Below are 19,557 nucleotides of genomic sequence, written 5' to 3'. Positions count from 1 at the left end.
GCCAGAGGCCTAAGTGGAGCACAGTTACAAATCTGTAGTAGTTTGCATGTGGATGGAGCAGGAGACTTTGCCATCTACACAGCAGGGGAACAGCTGGCATTACTGAACCCCACAGACACAGTAGCGAGTGTGTTTTTCTCTGCGAAGACGGCACTTCTGAACACCAACTGGCGTTGTTGGAGCACAGGATGAAGCATGGAGCAGGCTGAGGCCTGATTGTTTTGGCATGTGGAGGCAGCAGGAGACATTGCCGTCCACACAGCAGGGGAACAGATGACGTTACTGAACCCCACTAACACAGGAGCTAGTGTGTGTTTTGCTCTGTGAAGACAGCACTTCTGAACACCAACTAGCGGTGTTGGAGCCCAGGTTGAGGCATGGAGCAGGCTGAGGCCTGATGTTCTTGGCATGTGGATGGAGCAGGAGACTTTGCCGTCTACACAGCAGGGGAACAGCTGGCATTACTGAACCCCACTAACACATGAGCTAGTGTGTGTTTCTCTGCGAAGACGACACTTCTGAGCACCAACTGGCGTTGTTGGAGCCCAGGATGAGGCATGGAGCAGGCTCAGGCCTGATGTTGTTGGCATGTGGAGGCAGCACTAGACTTTGTCGTCTACACAGCAGGGGAACAGCTGGCATTACTGAACCCCACAGACACAGTAGCGAGTGTGTTTTTCTCTGCGAAGATGGCACATCTGAACACCAACTGGCGTTGTTGGAGCCCAGGATGAGGCATGGAGCAGGCTGAGGCCAACTTGCAGCACGTTTTATAGAGGTTGTAGACTACTACTGATTGTAACCGTGCTCCACTTAGGCCTCAGTCTCCACTGTCTCTAGTATTTCCCCTGGCCTCCAACCCCGCCAGAGACAGCTCTGAAGTGGCGTCAGCACAATCCACACTTGTTCCTGTGTTACTTGGGCTCAGTCATGTCAGTTGATCGCCTGATGTGTGTCCGGCAAGGTCTCCTGCTCTGTCCTCATTCACACTACTAGTAATGGGAATGTGGACAGACCAGGAGACCTTGCTGGACACACATCAGGGGATCAACTGACATGACTGAGGCCAAGTAACACTGGAACAAGTGTGGATTGTGCAGACGCCACTTAAGAGCTGTCACTGGTGGGGTTGGAGGCCAGGGGAAATACTAGAGACAGTGGAGCCAGAGGCCTAAGTGGAGCAGGGTTAAAAATCAGTAGTAGTTTGAATGTGGATGGCGCAGGAGACTTTGCCGTCCACACAGCAGGGGAGCAGCTGGCGTTACTGAACCCCAATAACACAGGAGCTAGTGTTTTTCTCTGTGCAGACGACACATCTGAGCGACAACTGGCTGTGTTGAAGCCCAGGGATTATAGTTCAGGTGGTAGAAACATGAACACAACAGGAGACCTGGATACAGTTGCCAACCAATTATTTAGTCGGGAAGAGGACTGGCAAATTCTGGGGAGATCCAGGCCTTGTTCATTTTCAGAAAAGTAAGTCGGTCGACGTTATCGGAAGAAATTTGCGTGCGACGGTATGTTAGTACACCACCTGCGGCACTAAAGACGCGTTCCGATAAGACACTGGCAGCAGGGCAAGCCAGCACCACCAATGCATACTGGCTAAGCTCTGGCCATGTATCCAGCTTAGAGACCCAAAACTTGAAGGGGGAAGAGCCATCTTGGAGTACAGTCACAGGGCAAGACATGTAGTTTGTCACCATCTGACGGAAACGTTGCCTCCTGCTGACTGGAGCCGTCAGTGATGGTGTAGACAATTGTGGCGGACACACAAAACTTTGCCACATTTGGGCCATAGTGGTCTTGCCTTGTGCTGAGGCGCTGCCTCTGCTCCCTCTTTGTGCAGAGTTTCCTCCACTGGCTCGACGCACAGAGGTGCTTTGTAAAGCACTAGCACCACTGCTGTCGGGTGGAATGGAAAACATGATGGACTGCACCAGTGTGTCTTGGTACTCCCGCAGTTTACGCTCCCGGTTCAACGTTGGTATGAGGGTTTGCAAGTTGTCCCGGTAGCGAGGATCTAGGAGGGTGTACACCCAATAATTAGCCGAGTAGAGAATGTGGGCGATGCGGCGGTCGTTTCTCAGGTACTGCAGCATGAAGTCAACCATGTGCTGCAGACTCCCAACTGCCAAAGAACCGCTGTCCCCTGCTTGAGGCGTGATCTCTGCCTGCTCTGCATCACCCCACCCTCGCTGTACATACTGACTAGAGCTTTGTGTACCTCCCTCCTCTGGAGAGATGTCTTCCTCCTCCATCGACTCCTCCTCATCCTCCTCACAAAGTGTCCCCGCCTAGGCCTTTGTGAGGAAGCACGTAGCTCAGACTGTCCAGAAGCAGATGGCATTTGGGACTCCTCATCCTCCACCTCTTCCAAAACCTCATCCCTTAGTGCTTGCAGTGTTTTTTGAAGCAGGCAGATAAGGGGGACAGTCATGCTGACTAGTGCATCATCTCCACTCGCCATCCTCGTGTAATCATCGAAGGCACGCAAAACGAGGCAGATGTCCTTCATAGAGGCCCACTCAGTGGTGCTGAAGTGTGACCGGCGCACAGTGCGACTTGTTTGCGCCTGATGCAGCTGGTACTCCGTGACTGCTGCCTGCTGCTCACACAACCGCTCCAACATATGATAAGTAGAATTCCACCTGGTGGGTAGGTCACATATGATGCGATGTTCCGGAAGGCGTAATCGGCGCTGCAGAGCAGCAAGGCGCGACCTTGCCGTGCTGGAACGCCGCAAGTGAGCGCACTCTATGCGGACCTTGTGCAGCAGTGCATCACGATCCGGATAGTCCCTCAGAAAGCTCTGCACGACCAAGTTGAGCACATGTGCCAGACATGGGATGTGAGTGAGGTTGCCTAGGCCAAGAGCTGCCACCAGATTTCGTCCATTGTCACACACTACCAAGCCCGGCTGGAGATTCGCTGGCAGAAACCACACGTCGCTCTCCTGCTTGATGGCATTCCAGAGCTCCTGCGCTGTGTGGCTTCGATTCCCCAAATAAATTATTTCAGTACGGCCTGTTGACGTTTGGCCACGGCTGAGCTCATATCGGTCGTAACAGGCTCCTGCTGCGCTGTTTCAGAGGAACTTGAGAAGGAGGAGGAGTCAATGTGTACAGACTGGATTCCTGCAATCCGTGGAGTTGGCAGAACACGTAGAGCACCACTCTCCAGATCTGTACCCGGCTCCACAACATTGACCCAATGGCAGTGAGGGAAAGGTATCATCCCTGTCCATGGTTACTGGTCCACGCATCGGTGGTCAGGTAGACCTTGCTACTGATGGCGTTTAGTAGCGCATGTTTTATGATTGCCTCCACATGTTTCTCCAGGGCAGGGACGGCTCGCCTGCTGAAATAAAAGCAGCTGGGCACGGTGTATTGTGGGATTGCCAATGCCATGAAGTCCCAGAAGGTGTCAGTCTCCACCAGCCTGAATGAGAGCATTTCAAGTGCCAGTAGTTTGACAATGCCAGCATTCAGAGCCTGTGCTCGGGGATGGTTAGCCGAGTATGGCCGCCTTTTCTCCCATGCCTGTGCTACCGATGGCTGTCGAGTGGCCTGGGAGTGTGAGGAAGACTTGTAACGTGGTACTGTGGGTGGAATGTCACAGGGTCTCCGGACAACAGTGCCAGAGGTTCTTCCTTGGCGATCCTGTGAGGAAGCCGAACCAGCTGTGTGTGAGCTGGAGGAAGAGGCCCCAACACGAGCTGAATAGGTGGTAGGTGCTGCTGTACGTTGGCCTACGTCTTCAGTGTGTCTGTGTAACTCCACCTCGTGCTTGGCCTGCACATGTTTCCACATATTAGTGGTATTGAGGTTGCTGACATTTTTCCCTCTTTTGACTCTCTGATGACACAGCTTGCATTTGACAAAGCAAATGTCATCTGCAACTGTGTCAAAAAAGGACCACGCCCGTTTTCCCTTTTGAAAGTGTAATGCTCCTAACGGGTGTTGAAGTGGAGGCTACAGGCAACCAAGTCTGCCCCCTCCCTCTCCCTCCGGTTTTGGCCGTTAGGGGAATCTCTTCCTCAGAGCTGCTCCCACCACCTTCCTGTTCCTCACGCCATGATGGGTCAAGGACCTCATCATCTACACTCCCCTCTTCAAACACCTGCTTCTCCTGGATTGTCTCGCCAGCACCGTACGCAACAGAAAGTGGCACCTGTGTCTCGTCATCATCTGATGCGTACGGAGGTGTGCTGACCATAGGCACTGGCCCACCCGCCTCTTCAGATTCAGAGGGACAAAGAAGTTGCGCATCACTGCATACTCCCTCTTCTTCACATTCTGGAATGCTGCTTGGCGGGCCCCCTCTTTCCAAACCAACAGATTCCGAGAACAGAAGTAGAGACCGTGATGGCTCCTGTCCAGGGCTCTGTGACTGCCTGGGCACTTTGGCAGGTGGTGAAGAGACAGATGGTTGCTCTTCGGTGCTCTGGCCCTGAGAGGATGTGGAAGTAATTGAAGTCGATGCGTTAGCTGCCATCCATCCGAAAACGGCTTCAATTTGTTCCTCCCGCAGCAGTGGGGTACGGTGAGGTCCTACAAAGCTGCGCATAAAGGACTGTTGCCTGCTAAAACTGGGAGATGCTGAGTCACTGGTGCCAACAGCAGGCACAGAATCCCCACGTCCTCTCCCTGCAGAATCCCCACGTCCTCTCCCTGCAGAATCCCCACGTCCTCTCCCTGTTGAAACTCCACGCCCACGTGCCTTACTCCCTGCCTTCTTCATCTTGCTAGACTGATAAAGATAGGCAGAAAAGTACAAAGGGGGCCTTAGTGTGCTTATTCCTGAACAGCTGGTTACAGGTATAAGAAACACTAATTGTATGCAGTGCGTGTGTCGACTACACTTTAATGGGAGCTAATGTGGCCTACACAACTTTCAAATGTAGTGTTTGGTGAACTTTGTTGTTTTTTTTGTTTTTTTTTTGGGGGGGGGAACTAAAAGGATGTGACCAAAGATTTGAAAGTGAGAGTATCACCAACTTTCTGGAGCTATTACAATGCAGGCAGGTAACCTACAATGCAAAAGATGAGGCTCCAAAAAAATTGGGTAATACTAATCTGGCTGCAGCTGAAGGGCACAAGCCAGAAAAAAGGCTCCTCTATCTACTCCTATATAGTGTTTTCAACCAACCAATGTAGATGGATAGGGATGGATGCACACTAATAGGAGAAGAAAAAATGAGCTGCAATTAGAGTTGAGCGACTTTTGGTTTTTTAGGGTCGCGTTTCGTTTCGTGAAACCCGACTTTTCCAAAAGTCGGGTTGAGCAAGATCGTCCGATTATAGGGAAAAGTCGGGGTCGTCCCGAAACACGAAACCCAATGTAAGTCAATGGGGAATAAAAGTCGGCAGTGAGAGGAGGACAGGAAACACACCTACAGTGCCCATTTGAATGCCAAAAGCATCAATTCTTCTTACTTAAGCTTGTCAACCTTAATTAACTTCATAATACAAGTTACGCACTGAAAAATGGGGGTTATTTGGCTAAAGTTGTGGGGGGGGGGAGGGCTGGCTGCAGGTTTTCATGTGCCCTGGGCGAAAGAGCACCCCTTTAACACATACCACAACTCATCATGCTCCGATACGGCAGATAAATAGCGGTATAGTACAATGAAAAATACCTCACTTTTTACATCTCATGACGAGGCCCATCTATTTCTCCATACAGAATCATTGGTCCCATATAATGTATGAAACAGTATATGATGAGCTCCACATAATGCTACAGTATATGTTGGTCCCCATGGATGAAGCTCCACTGTCTTATCGGCCCAAATAATGCTCCAAACATAATGGGCCCCATTTCTAATGCTCTAGTGTATAATGGGCTCTGTAAATGCTGCTCCAGTGTCTGATGTCCACCTTTGGAATGTTCCAGTGTATGGTGGGCCCCATCTATCATTCTCCAGAGTATAGTGCTCCCCAAAAATTGCTGTCCCAACATTGAAAACAATCAAATAAGTCTCCTCGCTAGGGAATCCCTGTACTTGTCTGGACAGGTGCTGTAGCTTGCTTAACAGCTCGCCAGCCGTTCTCACGCCCAGTATGGATTGCACGTGATTGCACAAAGGTTAGAAAGGGTACCGTATCCCCGGATAACATGTATGGATAGCGTACACATTCAAAATATATGTCTCAGGAGGCAGGCTCAGACGGTGTCAGGTACAGTATGGATTGCACGTGATTGCACAAAGGTTAGAAAGGGTACCGTATCCCCGGATAACATGTATGGATAGCGTACACATTCAAAATATATGTCTCAGGAGGCAGGCTCAGACGGTGTTAGGCCCAGTATGAATTGCACGTGATTGCACAAAGGTTAGAAAGGGTACCGTATCCCCGGATAACATGTATGGATAGTGTACACATTTAAAATATATGTCTCAGGAGGCAGGCTCAGACGGTGTTAGGCCCAGTATGGATTGCACGTGATTGCACAAAGGTTAGAAAGGGTACCGTATCCCTGGATAACATGTATGGATAGCGTACACATTCAAAATATATGTCTCAGGAGGCAGGCTCAGACGGTGTCAAGCACAGTATGGATTGCACGTGATTGCACAAAGGTTAGAAAGGGTAACGTATCCCCGGATAACATGTATGGATAGCGTACACATTCAAAATATATGTCTCAGGAGGCAGGCTCAGACGGTGTTAGGCCCAGTATGGATTGCACGTGATTGCACAAAGGTTAGAAAGGGTACCGTATCCCCGGATAACATGTATGGATAGCGTACACATTCAAAATATGTGTCTCAGGAGGCAGGCTCAGACGGCGTTAGGCCCAGTATGGATTGCACGTGATTGCACAAAGGTTAGAAAGGGTACCGTATCCCCGGATAACATGTATGGATAGCGTACACATTCAAAATATATGTCTCAGGAGGCAGGCTCAGACGGTGGCAGGCCCAGTATGGATTGCACGTGATTGCACAAAGGTTAGAAAGGGTACCGTATCCCTGGATAACATGTATGGATAGCGTACACATTCAAAATATATGTCTCAGGAGGCAGGCTCAGACGGTGTCAGGCACAGTATGGATTGCACGTGATTGCACAAAGGTTAGAAAGGGTACCGTATCCCCGGATAACATGTATGGATAGCGTACACATTCAAAATATATGTCTCAGGAGGAAGGCTCAGACGGTGTCAGGCACAGTATGGATTGCACGTTATTGCACAAAGGTTAGAAAGGGTACCGTATCCCCGGATAACATGTATGGATAGCGTACACATTCAAAATATATGTCTCAGGAGGCAGGCTCAGACGGTGTCAGGCACAGTATGGATTTGACGGCCCAGATTACACAGCGGAGGAGCAGGGAGAGGTAAAGATTGCAAATGCTGGGGCCCTGCCCAAGCAAGGGGGGCCCACTCGTGGGCGTCGGTACTGGCACTGGGTCCCTCATAGTACAGCGGTGTGTCTGACGGCGGGTGTGCACCACCACCGTCAGAGACACTTGATTGCACTATGAGGGACCCTGTGCCAGTGCCCGCACCCAAGTGTCGGCCTACCCACCTGTCCAGGGCAACGGCACTCGCACGGTGTCGTGCGGTAGGTGGTGACCCCGGCCATGGGGGGGAGGCAGCACAGTTAGGGAGTTTTAGAAAGTGGCATATGTTGATGTTGGACATTCAGCTGATGCAAAATGCAAAATAGGTGAAGTACCAGGAAGAGGTGGACCAAAGCAAGCCATTTTTCTGTCACCCTATGTGTCATCAGGGGAGGGTGGGACAAAATCCTTGGAAACCCATGCGTGGTTCATTTTAATGAAGGTTAGATCATCCACATTTTGGGTTGACAGACGGGTCCTTTTTTCTGTCAGGATTGATCCAGCTGCACTGAAGACTCTTTCCGATAGCACACTTGCAGCTGGGCAAGCGAGCTCCTGTAAGGCATATTGGGCCAATTCAGGCCAGGTGTCCAGTTTAGCGGCCCAATAGTCAAAGGGGAATGACCTGTGTGGGAGAACATCGATATGAGAGGAAAAGTAGTTTGTAACCATAGTTGACAACTGCTGTCTCCTGTCACTTTCCATCGATGCAGTATTACCAGTTGTGTGAGCGGTATTTGAAAAATCAGTCCACAACATTGTCATGAAACCCCTGTCTACAACGCCACTTCTGCTGTGTGCACCACGAACACCTCTGCCAAGCTGCCCCCGGCCCGTACGGCTCGTGTGAGAACCATCACCGCTGCTGTGTGCTGGGAATGCCTCAAGCAACCGATTTACCAGAGTTGCTTGTTTATTAGCCAATATTAGGTCAAGGTTCTCCTGTGGCATGATGTTTTGTAATTTGCCTTTATAGCGTGGATCCAGGATGCTGGCCAACCAGTAGTCGTCATCGTTCATCATTTTGGCAATGCGGGGGTCCCTTTTTAGGATCCGCAAGGCATAATCTGACATGTGGGCCAATGTTCCCGGTGTCAATGATGCACTGCGAGTGCTGGGTGGAGGAGCACTTTCTGGCAAATCCACATCCCTCCAGTCACGCACAAACCCTGTACCAGACCTTGCCACGCCAACATTTTCACTTGCCCCACGAGATGCATCCTCCTCCCCTAAGTAATCATCCCCATCATCCTCCTCCTCCACCTCCTCTTCTTCCTCCACCTCGTCCAGGAGAGGTCCCTGAGCAGACAATGGCTGAATGTCATCAAGGATTCCCTCCTCCTCTTCCTCCTCATCAACATTGGCTGCAGACGCCTGCTCCTTAAGGTGCGTCAAAGTTTGCATGAGCAGACACATAAGTGGGATGCTCATGCTTAGGATGGCGTCGTCTGCGCTTACCAGCCGTGTGCATTCCTCAAAACACTGAAGGACTTTACAAAGGTCTTTCAGCTTCGACCACTGCACGCCTGTCAACTCCATGTCTGCTCTCAAAGTGCCTGGCCGTGTATCCTCCCACAAATGCATTATGGCCTGCCTCTGCTCGCACAGCCGCTCCACCATGTGCAGGGTGGAGTTCCACCTTGTTGCAATGTCGATAATGAGGCGGTGTTTGGGAAGGTGTAGCAATCGCTGCAGCTTCTGCATACGAACGGAGTGTACAGGCGACCGGCGGATGTGCGCGCACAGTCTTCGCACCTTCTGGAGCAGGGCTGTTAACTCCGGATAATTTTTGAGGAAGCACTGCACCACCAGGTTCAAGGTGTGAGCCAAGCAAGGTATGTGGCTGAGTTTTGAAAGGGCTATGGCTGCCACAAAATTACGGCCGTTATCACTAACTACCTTGCCTGCCTCAAGATGTACACTGCCCAGCCATGACTCAGTTTGTCGCTTCAAGTACTCGGCCAGCACCTCGGCGGTGTGTCTGTCGCCCAAACACATCATCTGCAACACAGCCTGCTGAAGCTTTCCACTAGCTGCTCGATAGGGGGACACATCGTGTGCAACAGTGGCAGCTGCAGATGGAGTGCTCGTACGACTGCTGACTGATATAACAGTGGGATTCCCTGACTGCTGTGGTCTTGCAACGACACCTCAACATTTGCTGCTGTGCTAACCGGTGGGCTTACAGTGGGGGAAACAATGTAGCGTTGCTGACTACCTTCGTTGTGATCAGTTGGACATGTGGCACTTGAGGTTTGGTGTTGTGTCCACGCTTGCAAGTGCATGCTGGTTAAATGTCTAAGCATGCAACTGGTATTCAAATTTTTCAGATTTTTCCCTCGGCTAAAGGTCTTTGCGCACTTCTTACAGATAACCTTGGCCTGATCATGAGGATTTTGTTCAAAAAAGTGCCACACTGCACTCTTCCTACTTTGGCAGACATTTTGCGGCCTAGCACGCTGTGATCTTTTGACCCTCTGTACAAGCTGTCCAGCAACTCTTTTGATGTTTGGAACCTGTCTTTGGAGTGCTCCGGGCCTGCCAGATAACAGCTGTTGCGATGTCGATGTCTGCTGTGGATGCTCCTCATCTGAGCTATTGGAAGCAGCACCGTCTTCCCCCAATGGATGCCAATCTGGGTCAACAACTGGGTCATCCATCACCTCCTCTTCTATGTCATGTGCACCTTTCTCTGTGTCACCGTGTATGGTGTTATAGTGTGCGGGAAGGGGCACCTGAGTCTCATCAGGGTCAAAATCTGGCTCTGTACACTGCGAGGACAATGTAGTGCTCTGAGTGAATGTACCAGCAGAATCATCCATCAGCGGCTGTGCATCAGTGCACTCCATGTCAGATTCATCTTGGCCTGGGTAATTCACCATTTCACTTGATAATCCAGGCATGGTATGTGAAAACAGCTCCATGGAGTAATCAGTAGTATGGCCTGCGTCATCCTTCAATCTTGGTTGGGGTGAAGGACACAAGGAAAGGTGTGGTTCATGAAAATGAGCCTCCAATGATGACTCAGTGCTTTTACTTTTTACAACTGAAGAAGAGGAGGCGATAGAGCTGGAGGCTGAGTCAGCAATGTAAGACAAAACTTTTTCCTGATGCTCTGCCTTTAAAAGCGGTTTGCCAACTCCTAGAAAACTAAGCGTTCGAGGCCTTATGTAGCCAGACGATGACGCAGGGTCAGCACCTCCTGCATTCGGTCCTATTTTGCTCTTGCCACTACCATCAGATCCACCACCAACACCATCATTACCAGCTGCCAACCCCCGCCCAATTCCACGGCCTCTTCCACCAGCCTTCCTCATTTTTGGTAGAAATGTAGACAAAATCCAACAAACTATATAGTAATGTAAAACAAGGTACAAGGTGTCTATAGGACAGGGGAGATTTAGAATTTCTGCACACACTTGTGGACAGTGGACACTTTTGGATTGTGTAAGGCCCACTGATATCTGAGCGCTATGTGACAGGCTCGATGGCACAGCTGCCTGTGACCAAAGTGACGAGAGGATAATGGAGATTTTGAATCTCTGCGCACACTTTTGGACACTGGACACTTGTGGATTGTGTGAGGCCCACTGATATCTGAGCGCTATGTGACAGGCTCGATGGCACAGCTGCCTGTGACCAAAGTGACGAGAGGATAATGGAGATTTTGAATCTCTGCGCACACTTTTGGACACTGGACACTTGTGGATTGTGTGAGGCCCACTGATATCTGAGCGCTATGTGACACGCTCGATGGCACAGCTGCCTGTGACCAAAGTGACGAGAGGATAATGGAGATTTTGAATCTCTGCGCACACTTTTGGACACTGGACACTTGTGGATTGTGTGAGGCCCACTGATATCTGAGCACTATGTGACACGCTCGATGGCACAGCTGCCTGTGACCAAAGTCACGAGAGGATAATGGAGATGTTGAATCTCTGCGCACACTTTTGGACACTGGACACTTGTGGATTGTGTGAGGCCCACTGATATCTGAGCACTATGTGACACGCTCGATGGCACAGCTGCCTGTGACCAAAGTGACGAGAGGATAATGGAGATTTTGAATCTCTGCACACACTTTTGGACACTGGACACTTGTGGATTGTGTGAGGCCCACTGATATCTGAGCGCTATGTGACACGCTCGATGGCACAGCTGCCTGTGACCAAAGTGACGAGAGGATAATGGAGATTTTGAATCTCTGCGCACACTTTTGGACACTTGTGGATTGTGTGAGGCCCACTGATATCTGAGCGCTATGTGACACGCTCGATGGCACAGCTGCCTGTGACCAAAGTGACGAGAGGATAATGGAGATTTTGAATCTCTGTGCACACTTTTGGACACTGGACACTTGTGGATTGTGTGAGGCCCACTGATATCTGAGCGCTATGTGACAGGCTCGATGGCACAGCTGTGACCAAAGTGACTAGAGGATAAGGGAGATTTTGAATTTCTGCAGACACTTTTGGACACTGGACACTTTTGGATTGTGTGAGGCCCAATGAATATCTGAGCGCTATGTGACAGGCTCGATGGCACAGCTGTGACCAAAGTGACTAGAGGATAAGGGAGATTTTGAATCTCTGCACACACTTTTGGACACTGGACACTTTTGGATTGTGTGAGGCCCACTGATATCTGAGCGCTATGTCACAGGCTCGATGGCACAGCTGTGACCAAAGTGACTAGAGGATAAGGGAGATTTTGAATCTCTGCACACACTTTTGGACACTGGACACTTTTGGATTGTGTGAGGCCCACTGATATCTGAGCGCTATGTCACAGGCTCGATGGCACAGCTGTGACAAAAGTGACTAGAGGATAAGGGAGATTTTGAATCTCTGCACACACTTTTGGACACTGGACACTTTTGGATTGTGTGAGGCCCAATGAATATCTGAGCGCTATGTGACAGGCTCGATGGCACAGCTGTGACCAAAGTGACTAGAGGATAAGGGAGATTTTGAATCTCTGCACACACTTTTGGACACTGGACACTTTTGGATTGTGTGAGGCCCACTGATATCTGAGCGCTATGTCACAGGCTCGATGGCACAGCTGAGACCATAGTGACTAGAGGATAAGGGAGATTTTGAATTTCTGCAGACACTTTTGGACACTGGACACTTTTGGATTGTGTGAGGCCCAATGAATATCTGAGCGCTATGTGACAGGCTCGATGGCACAGCTGTGACCAAAGTGACTAGAGGATAAGGGAGATTTTGAATCTCTGCACACACTTTTGGACACTGGACACTTTTGGATTGTGTGAGGCCCACTGATATCTGAGCGCTATGTCACAGGCTCGATGGCACAGCTGTGACCAAAGTGACTAGAGGATAAGGGAGATTTTGAATCTCTGCACACACTTTTGGACACTGGACACTTTTGGATTGTGTGAGGCCCAATGAATATCTGAGCGCTATGTGACAGGCTCGATGGCACGGCTGTGACCAAAGTGACTAGAGGATAAGGGAGATTTTGAATCTCTGCACACACTTTTGGACACTGGACACTTTTGGATTGTGTGAGGCCCAATGAATATCTGAGCGCTATGTGACAGGCTTGATGGCACAGCTGTGACCAAAGTGACTAGAGGATAAGGGAGATTTTGAATCTCTGCACACACTTTTGGACACTGGACACTTTTGGATTGTGTGAGGCCCAATGAATATCTGAGCGCTATGTGACAGGCTCGATGGCACAGCTGTGACCAAAGTGACTAGAGGATAAGGGAGATTTTGAATCTCTGCACACACTTTTGGACACTGGACACTTTTGGATTGTGTGAGGCCCACTGATATCTGAGCGCTATGTGACAGGCTCGATGGCACAGCTGTGACCAAAGTGACTAGAGGATAAGGGAGATTTTGAATCTCTGCACACACTTTTGGACACTGGACACTTTTGGATTGTGTGAGGCCCAATGAATATCTGAGCGCTATGTGACAGGCTCGATGGCACAGCTGTGACCAAAGTGACTAGAGGATAAGGGAGATTTTGAATCTCTGCACACACTTTTGGACACTGGACACTTTTGGATTGTGTGAGGCCCACTGGTATCTGAGCGCTATGTCACAGGCTCGATGGCACATCTGTGACCAAAGTGACTAGAGGATAAGGGAGATTTTGAATCTCTGCACATACTTTTGGACACTGGACACTTTTGGATTGTGTGAGGCCCACTGATATCTGAGCGCTATGTCACAGGCTCGATGGCACAGCTGTGACCAAAGTGACTAGATGATAAGGGAGATTTTGAATCTCTGCACACACTTTTGGACACTGGACACTTTTGGATTGTGTGAGGCCCAATGAATATCTGAGCGCTATGTGACAGGCTCGATGGCACAGCTGTGACCAAAGTGACTAGAGGATAAGGGAGATTTTGAATCTCTGCACACACTTTTGGACACTGGACACTTTTGGATTGTGTGAGGCCCACTGATATCTGAGCACTATGTCACAGGCTCGATGGCACAGCTGTGACCAAAGTGACTAGAGGATAAGGGAGATTTTGAATCTCTGCACACACTTTTGGACACTGGAAACTTTTGGATTGTGTGAGGCCCAATGAATATCTGAGCGCTATGTGACAGGCTCGATGGCACAGCTGTGACCAAAGTGATTAGAGGATAAGGGAGATTTTCAATCTCTGCACACACTTTTGGACACTGGACACTTTTGGATTGTGTGAGGCCCACTGATATCTGAGCGCTATGTGACAGGCTCGATGGCACAGCTGTGACCAAAGTGACTAGAGGATAAGGGAGATTTTGAATCTCTGCACACACTTTTGGACACTGGACACTTTTGGATTGTGTGAGGCCCAATGAATATCTGAGCGCTATGTGACAGGCTCGATGGCACAGCTGTGACCAAAGTGACTAGAGGATAAGTGAAGAGTCTCCGCGAGCTCAACGATCACTGGGTTTTGGCGGTTGCAGCTGAAAAGAGGAAATCGGAAAACCAGGGGAAGAGTCTTGAGGAGATCATTTGCATATTCCCAGTGCCTTCTGGGATAAGTGAAGAGTCTCCGTGAGCTCAACGATCACTGGGTTTTGGCGGTTGCAGCTGAAAAGAGGAAATCGGAAAACCAGGGGAAGAGTCTTGAGGAGATCATTTGCATATTCCCAGTGCCTTCTGGGATAAGTGAAGAGTCTCCGCGAGCTCAACGATCACTGGGTTTTGGCGCGCAAAGTTTGGCTCATCTTTCATCGTTTTTAAGAAATCTCAAGATGGAAGAGGCCAGGAGCCATTTGGTGAGCTGCATTTCTTGCTACATGTTCACAGATTTACCAGTGGAAAAGCCAAACTTCACATGCCACAAATGCAAGCTTGTGTCCCTGTTGGAGGAAAAGTTGCAAAATCTCGAAGAGAGGTTAGCTACGTTGAAGATCATTAAGGAAGGTGAAGAGTTCTTGGACAGAGCAGAATTATCTCTTCATGTTACAGAAAGAGAAGAAATTCTAAGTGCACCTGAAGAAACAGAGGAATGGAGACATGTGACCCAGAGAAGCAGGAGGATCAGGAGGCAGTCAGCACCCATACTGCTCAGAAACCAGTACCAGGCTCTCACGCAGGAAAACGATGAAGAAATACATCAGGATAAGACTTTGCCAACAAACAGCAACCTTGTACGCCTTCAGAGTCCTCCTGGATGGAGAAAGAAAAATGTTGTGAAGAAGAAACGGAGAGTGGTGGTCATGGGGGATTCCCTGCTGAGAGGAACTGAGGCCGCTATCTGCAGACCGGATATAACTTCAAGAGAAATGTGCTGTCTTCCAGGTGCAAAAATTAAAGATGTGTCTGACAGGATATCAGGACTCTTCAGACCTACAGATGACTACCCATTCCTGCTACTACATGTGGGGACAAATGACACCGCAAGAAACGACCTGGAAACCATCTGCAGAGACTTTGAAGACTTAGGCAAGAAAGTGAAAGAACTGGGAGTGCAGGTGGTCTTCTCTTCCATCCTCCCAGTGGATGGCCATGGAACAAGGAGGTGGAATAAGATTCTGCAGGTGAACAACTGGCTACGTCGATGGTGCCGTCAGCAACGATTTGGATTTCTGGATCACGGAGTGAACTACTTATACGATGGACTACTTGCTAGAGATGGGGTGCACCTTACGAAGACTGGAAAGCATGTATTTGGAAGTCGCCTTGCTACACTTGTAAGGAGAGCTTTAAACTAGAACAACATGGGAAGGGAAGCAAAAGACCAGAAAAAGCCATACACCTGACAAATGCTATTGAGAACTCTGCTATTAGAAGTGGAAAGGAAGAACAAAGACGAAAGAATCTAATTAATAAAAATATTGGAGAAAGAGAAACCAATCACAAACTAAAATGTTTCTATACTAATGCACAAAGCATGGGCAACAAACAAGGAGAATTGGAACTACTAACACAGGAAAAGAAATATGATGTAATTGGAATCACTGAAACTTGGTGGGACAATACACATGATTGGAATACAAGACTAGAAGGATACAACTTATTTGCAAGAAACAGACTTGATAAACGAGGAGGGGGTGTCGCATTGTATGTTCGAAACGCGTATATCTGCACAGAGATTGAAGCTTCAGAGACTGGAAGTTCTGTGGAAACTGTTTGGGTAAGAATACAAGGACGGAACAATGGAAAGGACACCATTGTAGGCATTTACTACAGGCCGCCTGTGCAAGCCGAAGATATAGATGAACTCTTTATGCATCAGATGGCCAAGTTCTCCAAAAAATATGACATAGTTGTCATGGGAGATTTCAACTATCCAGACATTTGTTGGGAATCTCTCTCAGGCAAAACTAACAGGTCAAGGAAATTCTTATCCTCTCTTGCTGACAACTTTATCTTCCAAAAGGTAGGGGAGAAAACAAGGGGAACTGCTACCTTGGATCTAATCCTTATAAACAGGGAGGAAATGGTTGAGGAGGTAAAAGTGGCTGGGACCCTAGGAGGTAGCGACCATGCTATTTTAGAATTTTGGATAACTAGAGGTGGAAGACCTGTGAAGACTCAGACGTCAAGGTTAGATTTCAGAAAGGCAGATTTTAAGGGATTCAGAAAGAGAATTGGAGGGATCCAATGGCTGGATATCCTTAAAGACAAAAATGTCCAGGAAGGATGGGAAATCTTGAAAAATGAAATTCTCAAAGCACAGTTGTTAACAATTCCGAAAAGAGGGAAGAATAGGAAGCATTTAAGGAAACCAGGATGGATGAACACAGAACTTAAGCACATGCTAAAAAGGAAGAAAAAAATGTTTATAAAATGGAAAGAGGGAGGCATATCTAAAGAAGAATATAATGCTGTCTGCAGAACCTGCAGGGCACAAATCAGATTATCTAAAGCTGAACATGAACTGAGGCTTGCAAGAGATGTCAAAAGCAATAATAAAGGATTTTGGGGATATGTCAAAAGTAAAAGAAAAGTCAAAGATGCTATAGGATTTTTACAGGATGAAAATGATGAAATGGTAAGACAGGATGTTGAGAAGGCTGAACTTTTAAATTCCTATTTTGCATCTGTTTTCTCTCAGAAAGGAAATGCAACATCAACTGTTATTCACTGTCCTATTAAGGGAATAGAAGAATCCAGGATATCTATAAACAGAAAGATAGTGAGGAAACACTTAGCTAACCTAAATGAATTCAAGTCTCCAGGTCCAGATGAATTACACCCCAGAGTACTGAAGGAGATAGCAGAAGAAATTTTTGAACCCCTCTCCATAATCTTTGAAAATTCTTGGAGAACAGGAGAAGTGCCAGAAGACTGGAGAAGAGCAAATGTTGTTCCTATCTTCAAAAAGGGGAAGAAGGTGGACCCAGGCAACTATAGGCCGGTGAGTCTGACTTCTATACCAGGAAAGATCTTTGAACAAATTATTACACAACATGTATGTCAATACCTGGATAAGAATGAAGTGATTAAACAGAGTCAGCATGGGTTTCTAACTAATAAGTCATGTCAGACTAACTTAATTTCCTTCTATGACGGTATCACTGATTGGGTGGATCAAGGAAATGCTGTAGATATAGTATATCTTGACTTCAGCAAAGCATTTGACAAAGTCTCTCATACAATCCTTATTGAAAAAATGACTAAGTATGGAATGGACAAGGCAACTGTTAGGTGGATTCATAACTGGCTTAGTGATCGGACCCAAAGAGTGGTCGTAAATGGCTGCACATCCAGTTGGAAGAATGTCTCAAGTGGGGTACCACAGGGCTCTGTCCTGGGCCCTGTATTGTTCAACATCTTTATCAACGATTTAGATGAAGGAATTGAGGGTAAACTGATTAAATTTGCTGATGACACAAAGCTAGGAGGGATAGCTAATACTAGAGAAGAGAGAGAGAGGATTCAAAAAGATTTAAATAAACTGGAGAAGTGGGCAGCAACTAACAGAATGGTTTTTAACAGGGAGAAATGCAAAGTACTACATCTGGGCAATAAAAATGAAAAAAGCATATATAGAATGGGAGGAATAGGGCTAAGTGACAGCACATGTGAAAAAGACTTGGGTATACTAATAGATCACAGACTGAATATGAGTCAACAGTGTGATGCAGCAGCAAAAAAGGCAAATGCAATTCTAGGATGTATTAACAGAAGCATACAGTCTAGATCACGTGAAGTCATTATTTCCCTCTACTCCTCTTTGGTCAGACCTCATCTGGAATATTGTGTCCAGTTTTGGGCACCACATTTTAAAAAAGACATCAACAAACTGGAGCAAGTTCAGAAAAGAGCGACCAGAATGGTGACCGGTCTGCAAACCCTGTCTTATGAGGAAAGGTTGCAGGATTTGGGAATGTTTAGTTTGCAAAAGAGAAGACTGAGAGGAGACTTAATAGCTGTCTACAAATATCTAAAGGGCTGTCACATTGTAGAAGGATCAACTTTATTCTCATTTGCACAAGGAAAGACTAGAAGCAATGGGATGAAACTGAATGGGAAGAGACACAGATTAGATATTAGAAAAAACTTTTTGACAGTTAGAGTGATCAATGAGTGGAACAGGCTGCCACGAGAAGTGGTGAGTTCTCCTTCAATGGAAGTCTTCAAACAGAGGCTGGACAGACATCTGACTGGGATGATTTAGCGAATCCTGCTTTGAGCAGGAGGTTGGACCAGATGGCCCAGGAGGTCCCTTCCAACTCTACGATTCTATGATTCTATGATTTTGAATCTCTGCACACACTTTTGGACACTGGACACTCTTGGATGGTGTGAGGCCCAATGAATATCTGAGCGCTATGTCACAGGCTCGATGGCACAGCTGTGACCAAAGTGACTAGAGGATAAGGGAGATTTTGAATCTCTGCACACACTTTTGGACACTGGACACTTTTGGATTGTGTGAGGCCCACTGATATCTGAGCGCTATGTCACAGGCTCAATGGCACAGCTGTGACCAAAGTGACTAGAGGATAAGGGAGATTTTGAATTTCTGCAGACACTTTTGGACACTGGACACTTTTGTATTGTGTGAGGCCCAATGAATATCTGAGCGCTATGTGACAGGCTCGATGGCACAGCTGTGACCAAAGTGACTAGAGGATAAGGGAGATTTTGAATTTCTGCACACACTTTTGGACACTGGACACTTTTGGATTGTGTGAGGCCCACTGATATCTGAGCGCTATGTCACAGGCTCAATGGCACAGCTGTGACAAAAGTGACTAGAGGATAAGGGAGATTGGAATGCTTTTAAAAAAGCAGTTTGCAGAGCAGTGGGTAAACAGCAATGCCAGCCTGTCAGGAAGCCTTAAAAGGCAGCCCAACAACCAACACCACTGATACACCACTATATAGCCTCCCCTTGCACTGCACACACAGTGACTGGTGTGTTGTGCAGGCAAAATCGCTAGCAGCAGAAGCAGTTTTTTTTGTCTTCTTCCCTGCCTAACGCTCTCCCTACAGAATCAGCAACCTCTCCCTATACTGAGATCGGCAGAAGTAAGATGGCGGTCGGCGTGCACGCCCTTTTATACCCCCTGTGACGCCCACCAAAGCAAGCCAATCACTTGCATGCCCTTCTGAAAGATGGTGGTGACCCCTGCCTATGTCATCACGTTGCCCACAGTGTCCGTGGATCCTGATTGGCTGAAAAAGAGCGCAAAACAAACTTTTGAAACGCGACTTTGGCGCGTAAGTCGCCGACCTCGTGGCCGACCTCATC

Source organism: Dendrobates tinctorius, unplaced genomic scaffold (genome assembly GCF_039654945.1).
Source record: "Dendrobates tinctorius isolate UK_male_01 unplaced genomic scaffold, ASM3965494v1 ptg000055l, whole genome shotgun sequence".
In the NCBI taxonomy this organism is placed as follows: domain Eukaryota; kingdom Metazoa; phylum Chordata; class Amphibia; order Anura; family Dendrobatidae; genus Dendrobates; species Dendrobates tinctorius.
The sequence above is the reverse complement of the archived record's forward strand: the minus strand, read 5'-3'. Positions refer to the sequence as shown.